The sequence below is a fragment of the Crotalus tigris genome, unplaced genomic scaffold (assembly GCF_016545835.1).
Source record: "Crotalus tigris isolate CLP2741 ecotype Arizona unplaced genomic scaffold, ASM1654583v1 scf7180000022007.26763, whole genome shotgun sequence".
Classification (NCBI taxonomy): domain Eukaryota; kingdom Metazoa; phylum Chordata; class Lepidosauria; order Squamata; family Viperidae; genus Crotalus; species Crotalus tigris.
In genome coordinates, this window is record NW_024098814.1 from 1 (window position 1) to 14,523 (window position 14,523).

Below are 14,523 nucleotides of genomic sequence, written 5' to 3' on the forward strand. Positions count from 1 at the left end.
CCATCACGAACCCATGGACAACGTTCCTCCAGGTCGTCTTGTCCTCTACCATCTTCTGGAGTTCATTTAAGTTCACGCCTACTGCTTCAGTGACTCCATCCAGCCACTTCCTTCTCTGTCGTCCCCTTCTTCTATTGCCCTCAATCTTTCCCAGCATTAGGCTCTTCTCCAGTGAGTCCTTCCTTCTCATTAGGTGGCCAAAGTATTTGAGTTTCAACTTCAGGATCTGGCCTTCTAAAGAGCAGTCGGGGTTGATCTATTCTAGGACTGACCGGTTTGAACGCCTTGCAGTCCAAGGGACTCGCAGGAGTCTTCTCCAGCACCATAGTTCAAAGGCCTCCATTCTTTGGCGCTCAGCCTTCCTTAGGGTCCAACTTTCACAGCCATACATTGCAACTGGGCAAACCATGGCCTGGACTATACGCACTTTTGTTGGCAGGGTGATGTCTCTGCTTTTTAGTACGCTGTCTAGATTTGCCATAGCTTTCCTTCCCAGGAGCAAGCGTCTTTTAATTTCTTGGCTGCAGTCCCCATCTGAGGTGATCTTGGAGCCCAGAAGAATAAAATCTGTCACTACCTCCATTTCTTCCCCATCTATTTGCCATGAATTGAGAGGGCCGGATGCCATGATTTTGGTTTTCTTAATGTTGAGTTTCAAGCCAACTTTTGTACTCTCCTTCTTCACCCGCATCAAGAGGCTCTTTAGTTCCTCTTCACTTTCTGCCATTAGAGTGGTATCATCTGCATATCTAGGTTGTTGATATTTCTCCCGGCAATCTTAATTCCAACTTTTGATTCATCTAGCCCTGCCTTTCTCATGATGTGCTCTGCATATAAGTTAAATAGGCAGGGCGACAGTATACAGCCTTGCCGGAATCCTTTTCCAATTTTGAACCAATCAGTGGTTCCGTGTCCAGTTCTCACTGTTGCTTCTTGACCCGCATATAGGTTTCTCAAGAGACAAATAAGATGGTCTGGTATTCCCATCTCTTTAAGAACTTGCCACAATTTGTTATGATCCACACAATGAAAGGCTTTAGCGTAGTCAATGAAGCAGAAGTAGATGTTTTTCTGAAACTCCCTAGCTTTCTCCATGATCCAGTCGTATCGCACTTCCCTGTGTTACACCTTAAGAGGTTGCTCCTAAAAGTGCACCCCGCTCGCCCCTTCAAACAAACCCAGATGTTTTTATTCAAGCATAGTTTTGTTTGTCCTGCACTTCTTTTTCTTTAAGGAGATCGTACGTATGTAGGTTTGTATTTAGGTTTGGTGTTTCTAAACTATATTTCTTAGAGATACCTATGTATTAATATAAGCGCAATATAAAATATCTATTTGAAATATTGTGTATTTTTATTAGGAAAGATCAATATACAAATAAATGTAGTTTATTTTGAAAAAGTACATAACCTATCGTTCCCTTATAGGTTTATCATTTAAAGTAGGGGTAAAAGGGATGAGACGTGAGACGTTGCAACTAATGGCATTTATTAATTTGTTCGCCGCCCATCTAACTTTGTAGACCTTCGTCTATTAATAAGGTGTTAATACGTTAATAAAGATAGAGAATACGGTCATTTTAAAATGCCATTAAAAAGGTTTATTTCTTTGGGTGGCCGCAATACCCATTTTTGACCCCGGGAGGGCACAGTTTTCTGTCCCATAGCTTTGGCTTGGAGTCCATCCTAGGCCTTTTTAATGGCCTCCATCCTATAGCCAAGGCAGGGGTAGGCAACCTTGGCTCTTTGATGACTGGTGGACTTCAACTCCCAGAATTCCTGAGCCAGCCCTGCTAAGGGACGGAAAACTGGTCAAATCAGATACTGCGGCCAGAAAAATAAATAAACCTCTTTAAGATGATTATTCTTGATTATTAAAACCTTATTAATATGAATAAGCCACGATAGGCCTTAACTCGGTTTAAGATTGGAACCAGGATTTCTTCTGCGCCCGTGTCGCACCGACCGGGCCCCCCGTCGCCACGTTAATATTAATAATAAGGCGTTAAGAATAAAAATAGAGAAGAATAAGCTTCAAATGCTATTCAAAAGCATTTATTTCTTTGGGCGGCAGCAGTACCCGTTTTTGACCACAGGAGGGCAGTGTTTCCCGTCCCATAGCGTTACCAGGGAGGCCGTCGTAGGCCACTTGCCCAGGATCGGGACACCGAGAAGCTAAGCCCCAAAGCGCAGAGCGTCAGCCAAAGGGTCGCCACTCTATGCTCCTCCGAAAGGGACGGGCCGCTTCCCTCGGCCTTCTGCGCATGTCGGCCGGCTGGTTCTTCACGAGTAATCTGCGAGAGGCCCTCTCTGGACGGCGGGCTTCCTGCCCGTCGGTATCGGCCGTCCCCCAGGTGCTGCGGTAAAAGGACCTTTCCATCATGTCCGACTTCCGTCCCTTCGTTCTTAATCTTTCCCCCTACTTCCTTTCGGGTAGACCTCCTCAGTATGTCCGACTTCCTGTCCGCGCAAATTCGCCGTCCTCCAGGGTCTTTAAATTGCGACCTTCCCAATATGGCCGACTTCCGGTCCGTCCTTCTTAATCGTCCTTCCACTTCCTTTTTTTCGGGGACCTTCTGGGCAGGGCGGACTCCACGTCCGATCAACGAGGTAAGCCTTGAAAACCCCATTCAAAAGGCTTATTTCCCTTGGCGGCCGCAATACCCGTCCCATAGCATTTACCATCGAGGCCACCTTAGGCCTTTTCCACGGCCTCAATGCCGCTATCGCTAAGGGAGGGAAAACAGTGCCCTCCCGTGGCCAAGCCGGGTATAGCAGCCACCAAAAGAAATAAACCTTTGAAAATGGCAAAAGGGCCTCCCGTCGCCCTATTAATATTAATAAGAGGCTACTAATAAAGACGGGGGAAAATAAATAGCCTTAAAATCCCATTTAAAAGCTTTATTTTTTCGGCGACCGCAGTACCCGTTTTTGACCACAGGAGGGCAGAGTTTTCCGTCCCGTAGCATGACCACCGACGACGACGACGTTCCCAGTACGGCCGAGTTCCTGTCCATCCGCCGAGGCCGTCCCCAACTTCCTGTCCGTTCCCTGCTTTTTCCCGTGCTCTTTTCTGCACTACGTTGACGGAGCGCACGTCTACCGGCGAGGCCTCGGGAAGGAAAAAAGGAAGCCTGCTACTGCCTCAGGTGAGCCGAGCCATCCCCGCATTTCCTGATTCCAGAAAGATACCGGCTTTCTCTGTTACCTAGTTAGCGGGGGATCCCCACCTTCCCCCTCCCCCGCCTCCTCCCCGGCCACTCGTTTGGTCCTCTCCCCTAAGATGTCCGTCTGGCCTTTGGCCGCCCCCGTCCGTAAGAATGCGACCGAGAACCGGTGGCGGCGGCGGCTGCGGCGTCGGCGGAGGTTGTGAGACCTGGTCTCTTTGCGCTCTTTCCCTTTCAGCTATAGGGGCTAAATATGGAACGTAGAGACGAAGTTAGCTTGTTTTAATAACACACTTCGGGGTCGTTTACGCGAGCTCAGCCGCGACTTCTTTTTAGCTCCTTTTTAGAGGCGGGGCCGGCGGGACACGCTCCAGGCTTTTGGCGTCCGGGTCGGGAAGGGGGTTCCGACCCGTCTCGGGGGTCTCCTCGAAGGCTGCCAAGCAAGGCAGCCGTTGAATGGTGTTTTCCCAGCGCCCGAGTCCCGGATGTAGAAGAACCAGTCGTATCGCGCTTCCCTGTGTTACACCTTAAGAGGTTGCTCCTAAAAGTGCACCCCGCTCGCCCCCTTCAAGCAAATCCAGGTGTTTTTATTCAAGAATAGTTTTGTTTGTCCTGCCCTGCTATTTCTTTAAGGAGATCGTACGTATGTAGGTTTGTATTTAGGTTTGATGTTTCTAAACTATATTTCTTAGAGATCCCTATGTATTAATCTAGGCGCAATATCAAATCTCTATTTGAAATTGTGTGCATTTTTATTAAGAAACGATCAATATAAAAATAAATGCAGTTTATTTTGAAACTGTGTATAACCTATCGTTCCCTTCTAGGTTTATCATTTAAAGGATGGATAAAAGGGATGAGACGTGAGAAGTTGCAACTAATGGCTTTTATTATTTTGTTCGCCGTCCATCTAACTTTGTAGACCTTCGTCCAAAACAAGTCAGGGTTAGGACGGATAGGAGATTCCTTCCTTTCCTCTCCAGGTTGCCGTAAACAGCCCACCCACCGCCCAGAGGTAAGAGAAAGGAAAAGCAGGTCTCTCTGGGGGCAGCAGGAGACCCGGGTCTTTGCAGAGTCCGGCTTGCAATTTTGCTAACTTCCCCCAGTCACGGCTGCATCGACTGATGTAGGGCCAGGAGGAAGGGGGCGGACGCCTGCCGGAACCATCAGCCTTTTTGGAAAAGGCAGTGGAGAAAGGAGGTCACGCTCCCTGGATTTCCAGCCTAGAGCCTCCGCCGGATGGGTGACCCCCCACCCCTTGCTGTGGCTGTTAAGAAGGAACTGGGAGAAAACAGGTAAGTTGTCCTTGAGGATTCCCCCCAACCTTTTTTTTTGCCACTTTCAGTGAGGTTAAGGTTTTTCCTTTTAAAGAGACAGGGATGGAAATGGAGTAAGGTTGGGAGCCCAGTAAAAACCCCAAGAGGAAGCGGAAAACAGGGTGGGAGGTTGCGATCGCCACCGCTCCTCTCAATATTGCAGTTTTGGTGGGAAATAGCAGGAGGGACCTCTCCAAGGGCCTTCCCACTAGCAGAGCTTGGCAGTCTACCGGAAAGGGCCTTTTCTGGCAAACCTGGCAGGCCGTGCGACAGAATCTTTGGGTGATGCTCACGGGCCCCGCTTTCCGGGCATTTAGGGACAAGGTAAGAACGCATCTCTTTGGCCGAGCTTTTGATTTCTGAGCAATCCTCTTGTGTAATTTTAAGAGCGATTTCAATTGCATTAATGTGGTTTGTAGATTACAGCGTTAGCGTTTTATGAAGCACTTTGATGGCAGAAGAAACAAAAATTGCCAACAAACTCAGAGTGCTTGGGTATTGTTAGGAGGGCACTGACTTTTCTAGGCTGCCTTATCTATGTTTCCTGGTAAAATACATGGGAAAATTCCAGTTAGGGTTAGCGTTACGTCTCCATGAACTCCTATAGCAAAATGGACATCGCCAACAAACTAGGAGTGCTTGGGTATGGTTAGGAGAGCATTGACCTTTCTAGGCTGCGCTATGTATGTTTCCTGGTAAAATACATGGGAAAATCCCATTGCATGAAAATTCCAGTTAGGGTTAGGGTTACGTCACCATGAACTCCTAGAGCAAAATGGACATCGCCAACAAACTCGGAGTGCTGGTATGGTTAGGAGGGCACTAACTTTTCCAGGCTGCCGTATCTATGTTGCCTGGTAAAATACATGGGAAAATCCCATTGGAGGAAAATTCCACTTAGGGTTAGGGTTACGTCACCTTGAACTCCTAGAGTAAAATGGACATCGCCAACAAACTCGGAGTGCTTGGGTATGGTTAGGAGGGCACTGACTTTTCTAGGCTGCCCTTTCTTATGTTTCCTGGTAAAATACATGGGAAAATCCCATTGGAGGAAAATTCCACTTAGGGTTAGGGTTACGTCACCTTGAACTCCTAGAGTAAAATGGACATCGCCAACAAACTCGGAGTGCTTGGGTCTGGTTAGGAGGGCACTGACTTTTCTAGGCTGCCCTTTCTTATGTTTCCTGGTAAAATACATGGGAAAATCCAATTGCAGGAAAAATTCCAGGTAGGGTTAGGGTTACGTCTCCATGAATCCTAGAGGAAAATGGACATCGCCAACAAACTCGGGGGCTTGGGTATGGTTTAGGAGGCACTGACCTTGCTAGCTGCATATGTATGTTCCTGGTAAAATTACATGGGAAAATCCATTGGAGGGAAAATTCACTTAGGTAGGGTTACGTCTCCATGAACTCCTAGAGGAACATGGACATCGCCAACAAACTCGGAGTGCTTGGGTATGGTTAGGAGTGCACTGACCTTTCTAGGCTGCCCTATGTATGTTTCCTGGTAAAATACATGGGAAAATCCCATTGTAGGAAAATTCCACTTAGGGTTAGGGTTACGTCACCGTGAACTCCTAGAGCAAAATGGACATCGCAACAAACTCGGAGTGCTTGGGTATGGTTAGGAGGGCACTGACTTTTCTAGGCTGCCCTATGTATGTTTCCTGGTAAAATACATGGGAAAATCCTCTTGGAGGAAAATTCCACTTAGGGTTAGGGTTACGTCACCATGAACTCCTAGAGCAAAATGGACATCGCCAACAAACTCAGAGTGCTTGGGTATGGTTAGGCAGGCACTGACTTTTCTAGGCTGCCCTATCTATGTTTCCTGGTACAATACATGGGAAAATCCCATTGGAGGAAAATTCCAGTTAGGGTTAGGGTTACGTCTCCATGAACTCCTAGAGGAAAATGGACATCGCCAACAACCTCGGAGTGCTTGGGTATGGTTAGGATAGCATTGACCTTTCTAGGCTGCCCTATCTATGTTTCCTGGTAAAAAAGTGGGAAAATCCCATTGGAGGAAAATTCCACTTAGGGTTAGGGTTAGTCACCGTGAACTCCTAGAGCAAAATGGACATCGCCAACAACCTCGGAGTGCTTGGGTATGGTTAGGAGGGCACTGACTTTTCTAGGCTGCCCTTTCTATGTTTCCTGGTAAAATACATGGGAAAATCCCATTGGAGGAAAATTCCACTTAGGGTTAGGGTTAGTCACCGTGAACTCCTAGAGCAAAATGGACATCGCCAACAAACTCGGAGTGCCTTCGGTATGGTTAGGAGGGCACTGACCTTTCTAGGCTGCCCTTTCTATGTTTCCTGGTAAAATACATGTGAAAATCCCATTGCAGGAAAATTCCAGTTAGGGTTAGGGTTACGTCACCGCTAACTCCTAGAGCAAAATGGACATCGCCAACAAATTAGGAGTGCTTGGGTATGGTTAGGAGGGCACTGACCTTTCTAGGCTGCCCTTTCTATGTTTCCTGGTAAAATACATGGGAAAATCCCATTGCAGGAAAATTCCAGTTAGGGTTAGGGTTACGTCACCGCTAACTCCTAGAGCAAAATGATCATCGCCAACAAACTCGGAGTGCTTGGGTATGGTTAGGACGGCACTGACTTTTCTAGGCTGCCCTATGTATGTTTCCTAGTGAAATTCATGGGAAAATCCCATTGGAGGAAAATTCTGTCAGAATACAGCTGGAAGGGACCTCGGAGGTCTTCTAGTCCAGCCGCCTGCTGAAGCAGGAAACCCTAAGTGGAATTTTCCTCCAATGGGCCCTATTAATAAGGTGTTAATACCGTTAATAAAGATAGAGAATAACGTCGTTTTAAAATGCTGTTAAAAAGGTTTATTTCTTTTGTTGTTAATTGCGAAGTCGTGTCCGACCCATCGCGACCCCATGGACAACGTTCCTCCAGGTCTTCCTGTCCTCTACCATCTTCTGGAGTCCATTTAAGTTCACACCTACTGCTTCAGTGACTCCATCCAGCCATCTCATTCTCTGTCGTCCCCTTCTTCTATTGCCCTCAATCTTTCCCAGCATTAGGCCCTTCTCCAGTGAGTCCTTCCTTCTCATTAGGTGGCCAAAGTATTTGAGTTTCAACTTCAGGATCTGGCCTTCTAAAGAGCAGTCGGGGTTGATCTCTTCTAGGACTGACCGGTTTGAACGCCTTGCAGTCCAAGGGACTCGCAGGAGTCTTCTCCAGCACCATAGTTCAAAGGCCTCCATTCTTTGGCGCTCAGCCTTCCTTATGGTCCAACTTTCACAGCCATACATTGCAACTGGGCAAACCATGGCCTGGACTATACGCACTTTTGTTGGCAGGGTGATGTCTCTGCTTTTTAGTACGCTGTCTAGATTTGCCATAGCTTTCCTTCCCAGGAGCAAGCGTCTTTTAATTTCTTGGCTGCAGTCCCCATCTGAGGTGATCTTGGAGCCCAGAAAAATAAAATCTGTCACCACCTCCATTTCTTCCCCATCTATTTGCCAGGAATTGAGTGGGCCGGATGCCATGATTTTGGTTTTCTTAATGTTGAGTTTCAAGCCAACGTTTGCACTCTCCTTCTTCACCCGCATCAAGAGGCTCCTTAGTTCCTCTTCACTTTCTGCCCTTAGAGTGGTATCATCTGCATATCTTAGGTTGTTGATATTTCTCCCGGCAATCTTAATTCCAACTTTTGTTTCATCTAGCCCTGGCTTTCTCACGATGTCCTCTGCATATAAGTTAAATAGGCAGGGCGACAGTATACAGCCTTGCCGGACTCCTTTTCCAATTTTGAACCCATCCGTGGTTCCGTGTCCAGTTCTCACTGTTGCTTCTTGACCCGCATATAGGTTTCTCAAGAGACAAATAAGATGGTCTGGTATTCCCATGTCTTTAAGAACTTGCCACAATTTGTTGTGATCCACACAATGAAAGGCTTTAGCGTAGTCAATGAAGCAGAAGTAGATGTTTTTCTGGAACTCCCTAGCTTTCTCCATGATCCAGTCGTATCGCACTTCCCTGTGTTACACCTTAAGAGGTTGCTCCTAAAAGTGCACCCGGCTCGCCCCCTTCAAGCAAACCCCGATGTTTTTATTCAAGCATAGTTTTGTTTGTCCTGCCCTTCTTTTTCTTTAAGGAGATCGTACGTATGTAGGTTTGTATTTAGGTTTGGTGTTTCTAAACTATATTTCTTAGAGATACCTATGTATTCATATAAGCGCAATATCAAATATCTATTTGAAATATTGTGTATTTTTATTACGAAACGATCAATCTAAAAATAAATGTAGTTTATTTTGAAAAAGTATATAACCTATCGTTCCCTTATAGGTTTATCATTTAAAGGATGGATAAAAGGGATGAGACGTGAGAAGTTGCAACTAATGGCATTTATTAATTTGTTCGCCGTCCATCTAACTTTGTGGACCTTCGTCTATTAATAAGGTGTTAATACCGTTAATAAAGATAGAGAATACGGTCATTTTAAAATGCCATTAAAAAGGTTTATTTCTTTGGGTGGCCGCAATACCCATTTTTGACCCCGGAAGGGCACAGTTTTCTGTCCCCTAGCTTTGGCTTGGAGTCCATCCTAGGCCTTTTTAATGGCCTCCATCCTATAGCTAAGGCAGGGGTAGGCAACCTTGGCTCTTTGATGACTGGTGGACTTCAACTCCCAGAATTCCTGAGCCAGCCCTGCTAAGGGACGGAAAACTGGTCAAATCAGATACTGCGGCCAGAAAAATAAATAAACCTCTTTAAGATGATTATTCTTGATTATTAACACTTATTAATATGAATAAGCCACGATAGGCCTTAACTCGGTTTAAGATTGGAACCAGGATTTCTTCTGCGCCCGTGTCGCACCGACCGGGCCCCCCGTCGCCACGTTAATATTAATCATAAGGCGTTAAGAATAAAAATAGAGAAGAATAAGCTTCAAATGCTATTCAAAAGCATTTATTTCTTTGGGCGGCAGCAGTACCCGTTTTTGACCACAGGAGGGCAGTGTTTCCCGTCCCATAGCATTACCAGGGAAGCCGTCGTAGGCCACTTGCCCAGGATCGGGACACCGAGAAGCTAAGCCCCAAAGCGCAGAGCGTCAGCCAAAGGGTCGCCACTCTATGCTCCTCCGAAAGGGACGGGCCGCTTCCCTCGGCCTTCTGCGCATGTCGGCCGGCTGGTTCTTCACGAGTAATCTGCGAGAGGCCCTCTCTGGACGGCGGGCTTCCTGCCCGTCGGTATCGGCCGTCCCCCAGGTGCTGCGGTAAAAGGACCTTTCGATCATGTCCGACTTCCGTCCCTTCGTTCGTAATCTTTCCCCCTACTTCCTTTCGGGTAGACCTCCTCAGTATGTCCGACTTCCTGTCCGCGCAAATTCGCCGTCCTCCGGGGTCTTTGAATTGCGACCTTCCCAATATGGCCGACTTCCGGTCCGTTCTTCTTAATCGTCCTTCCACTTCCTTTTTTTCGGGGACCTTCTGGGCAGGGCGGACTCCACGTCCGATCAACGAGGTAAGCCTTGAAAAACCCCATTCAAAAGGCTTATTTCCCTTGACGGCCGCAATACCCGTCCCATAGCATTTACCATCGAGGCCACCTTAGGCCTTTTCCACGGCCTCAATGCCGCTATCGCTAAGGGAGGGAAAACAGTGCCCTCCCGTGGCCAAGCCGGGTATAGCAACCACCGAAAGAAATAAACCTTCGAAAATGGCAAAAGGGCCTCTCGTCGCCCTATTAATATTAACAAGAGGTTACTAATAAAGACGGGGGAAAAATAAATAGCCTTAAAATCCCATTTAAAAGCTTTATTTTTTTCGGCGACGGCAGTACCCGTTTTTGACCACAGGAGGGCACAGTTTTCCGTCCCGTAGCATGACCACCGAAAACGAAGTTCCCAGTACGGCCGAGTTCCTGTCCGTCCGCCGAATTCGTCCCCAGTTTCCTGTCCGTTCGCAGCACGGTTCCCTGCTTTTTCCCGTGCGCTTTTCTGCACTACGTGGACGGAGCGCACGTCTACCGGCGAGGCCTCGGGAAGGAAAAAAGGAAGCCTGCTACTGCCTCAGGTGAGCCGAGCCATCCCCGCATTTCCTGATTCCAGAAAGATACCGGCTTTCTCTGTTACCTAGTTAGCGGGGGATCCCCACCTTCCCCCTCCTCCGCCTCCCCCGCCTCCTTCCCGGCCACTCGTTTGGTCCTCTCCCCTAAGATGTCCGCCTGGCCGTTCCTGGCCTTTCGCCGCCGGTGTCTGTAAAAATGCGACCGAGAACCGGTGGCGGCGGCGGTCTCTTTGCGCTCTTTCCCTTTCAGCTATAGGGGCTAAATTGGGAACGTAGAGACGAAGTTAGCTTGTTTTAACAACACACTTCGGGGTGGTTTACGCGAGCTCAGCCGCGGCTTCTTTTTAGCTCCTTTTTAGAGGCGGGGCCGGCGGGACACGCTCCAGGCTTTTGGCCTCCGGGTCTGGAAGGGGGTTCCGACCCGTCTCGGGGGTCCCTCGAAGGCTGCCAAGCAAGGCAGCCGTTGAATGGTGTTTTCCGAGCTCCCGAGTCCCGGATGTAGAAGAACCAGTCGTATCGCGCTTCCCTGTGTTACATCTTAAAGAGGTTGCTCCTCCAAAAAGTGCACCCCGCTCGCCCCCTTCAAGCAAATCCAGGTATTTTTATTCAAGAATAGTTTTGTTTGTCCTGCCCTGCTATTTCTTTAAGGAGATCGTACGTATGTAGGTTTGTATTTAGGTTTGATGTTTCTAAACTATATTTCTTAGAGATCCCTCTGTATTAATATAGGCGCAATATCACATCTCTATTTGAAATTGTGTGCATTTTTATTAAGAAACGATCAATATAAAAATAAATGCAGTTTATTTTGAAAATGTGTATAACCTATCGTTCCCTTCTAGGTTTATCATTTAAAGGATGGATAAAAGGGATGAGACGTGAGAAGTCGCAACTAATGGCTTTTATTATTTTGTTCGCCGTCCATCTAACTTTGTAGACCTTCGTCCAAAACAAGTCAGGGTTAGGAAGGGTAGGAGATTTCTTCCTTTCCTCTCCAGGTTGCCGTAAACAGCCCACCCACCGCCCAGAGGTAAGAGAAAGGTAAAGCAGGTCTCTCTGGGGGACGCAGGAGACCCGGGTCTTTGCAGAGTCCGGCTTGCAATTTTGCTAACTTCCCCCAGTCACAGCTGCATCGACTGATGTAGCGGCCAGGAGGAAGGGTGGGGAGGAAGGGTGGGGACGCCTGCCGGATGAAAGCTTCAGCCTTTTTGGAAAAGGCAGTGGAGAAAGGAGGTCACGCTCCCTCTGCCAAATGGGTGACCCCCCCCCTTTCTGTGGCTGTTAAGAAGGAACTGGGGGAAAACAGATAAGTTGTTCTTGAGGATTTTCCCCCCCCTTTTTTGCCAGCTTCAGTGAGATTAAGGCTTTTCCTTTTAAAAAGACGGGGATGGAACTGGAGGAAGGTTGGGAGCCCAGTAAAAACCGCAAGAGGCAGTGGGAAACACGGTGGGAGTTTGCGATTACCCCCGCTCCTCTAAATATTGCAGTTTTGGTGGGAAATAGCAGGAGGTAGGATTCCTCTCTTAGGAAAGCTCAGGTCTTTCAGATACCTTGCTGGTCCCCACACACCCCATTTAATCCATTTTCTTGCTGCAGAGAGAGATTCTGTTAAGTTCTAGCTGGAACTCCACGTCTCTTATTCTGTTGGTAGCTGCGTTGCTTAGGTTGGGTGTAGCCTAGGGATATTTAAAAACAGTGAGGAAAGTCCACAGGAGGCCCCCTTATGCTCCCATCGCCTGTTTCCTGGGAGAGGGGAAGTTATTTATTGAGACTAAAGCGGTCAAGCCCTCTGGGAAGAATTGAGTCCTACGGTTAAAGAAGGAATAGCAGTCACAAAAGGAAATAAATCCTTTTAATATGATTTTAAGATTATTATTATTGATCTATTAAAGTTATTGAATGGTATTAAGGGTCAAAAAACAGTGCCATCCTGTGATTGAAGCAGGTAGAGGAGCCATTAAAAAACTTTTCAATAGAGGAGAATAAATAAAGGTCAAAAGTGAAAATATGTCTATAATAATGTATAATAATATGAATTATTCTTAGTAAGAAGTAGAATATGTAGGAAGAAAAATGTAAATAAGAAATAATGGGGCTATAAGGACAAATATTCTAAAGAAGAATAAGGGGGAAATGTAAATATTAGATTACCGTTACGTAATTGCTGTAAAAAAAAGGAGTATATATTGTATGTGTATGTGTGTTATATTTTGCTTTGTTCTGTTTTGTTGGTTAAAAATAAAAATTAAAAAAAAACTTTTCAATGGCATTTTAAGGTTATTCTTTATTATTAAAACCTTATTAATATTAATAGGGCATCATAGTCTTCCTTAACTAGATTTAAGGCTTTTGAAGCAGATTTCTTCTTCCGCGCCTGCGTTGCAGCAAACGGGCCTCCCCTGGCCCTATTAATAAGGTGTTAATATTGTTAATAAAGATAGAGAATTTAAAATGCCATTAAAAAGGTTTATTTCTTTTGGTGGCCACAATACCCGTTTTTGACCAGAAGAGGGCACACTTTCCCGTCTCATAGCTTTAGCTTGGAGTCAATGGTAGGCTTTTTTTAATGGCCTCCATCCTATAGCCAAGGGACAGAAAACTCTGTCAAATCAGATACTGCAGCCACAAAAATAAATAAACCTCTTTAATGGCGTTTTAAGATGATGATTATTCTTTATTATTAAAACCTTATTAATATTAATAAGCCACGATAGGCTCATTCCCATCCCCTACTACACTTGACTTGCAATCACGGTCTACAGGCCATGTGGCAAAGTACCACAAGTGGTACACATACCAGTGGTTGAAAAGCCCTGCTCTATAATTATTAATATCAAGGCTTCTAATAATACAGATGCAAAAGAATAACCTCAAAATCCCGACTGTTCTGTTCCCTGAACCTGTCTTGCCCTCTCCGGCTGTAAAACGGGGCCCAGGGGCCATTTTACAAATGCAGAGGGGGCAACTAAGCCTGAGAAAGAATCCCTGAAATTTATGTTTCCAACATATGAACTGTATCTCTATGTTCCCAATTTGGCCTCTTGTTTTTCTCCCTCTGAAGTGGAAAGGGCACAAAGAGACCCAGCCTCCTAGTCTCTCGTACCGGCATCCAGCCGCCTGCTTAGGGACAGGAAGTCGGCCATGCCGAGAAGGTCGTTCTGAATGGAAGTGGAAGGACGGCCACAGAAACGGACAGGAAGTTGGCCATCCCGGGGAGGTCGGTGTGTAAGACAGTGGAGGACTACTGCGCATGTGTGACTGGAAGTTGGCAGGTAAGGTTGATTTCCTTGTGTGGCTGCTATTCCTGCCTAAGGCTGCGTTCTGATGACTTTGCCCCTAAAATAACAACATAGTCTTTCATATCTTGGGAAAGCCTGACTTTTTTGCCCTCTTTTGGGCAAGGAAAGAGTAGGGCCTCAGGTTTTTAAGAAGAGACTTGACAACCATTTGTCTGAAGTGGTACTATAGGCTTTCCTGCTGGACTACAAGACCTTCCAACTCTATTGTTGTTATTGTTGATCTCCCAAAGCAATTGCTCACTGTATTTTCTTCTACTGTTTAGAAGGAAAAACATAACAGAAAGGAGAAACTATTCTCCTTTTAGCCGTTGTTTTGTGGTTAATTCAGGGTTCGGGGGAACTTTGACCGGCTCCTCTGGTTCAAGCCTGTGCTCCAGCTCAAAATATGGAGTTGTGTTGTTTTGAGAAGGCTGTGCCAATAGCAACTGGGATGTCTTGTGGCAGGATTTGATTCTCTTCACCCCAAGACCAGCTGGTAAAAGCAGGAAATTAAACCGATCAAGAATTCTGGTGATTTGTTATGATTCCTAAAACTCAGTGCTTTTTTCTTAGGCCCTAGGAGTAGGTAACCCAAAACACTCGAAGAGCCACTTGGACCCATTTACAACCGAAAACATCTTTTATGACTCATGGACTTCTACTCCCAGAATTCCTGAGTCAGCATAGCTGGGCTCGCTAGCTCTCTCCTGCC

General features: G+C 46.5%; 1 long non-coding RNA gene across 6 annotated transcripts; it reads left to right on the plus strand.

The window, feature by feature from the left end:
• Positions 1-8,601: 8,601 nt before the first annotated feature.
• On the plus strand, positions 8,602-14,523 carry LOC120296966. Of its 6 annotated transcripts, none has more exons than XR_005553632.1 (3): positions 8,602-8,630; positions 13,595-13,805; positions 14,385-14,523. It is a non-coding gene; the product is annotated as an uncharacterized LOC120296966 (long non-coding RNA). The 6 variants fall into 6 exon arrangements; XR_005553628.1 differs by lacking the exon at positions 8,602-8,630 and adding an exon at positions 9,937-9,988; XR_005553630.1 differs by lacking the exon at positions 8,602-8,630 and adding an exon at positions 10,506-10,539.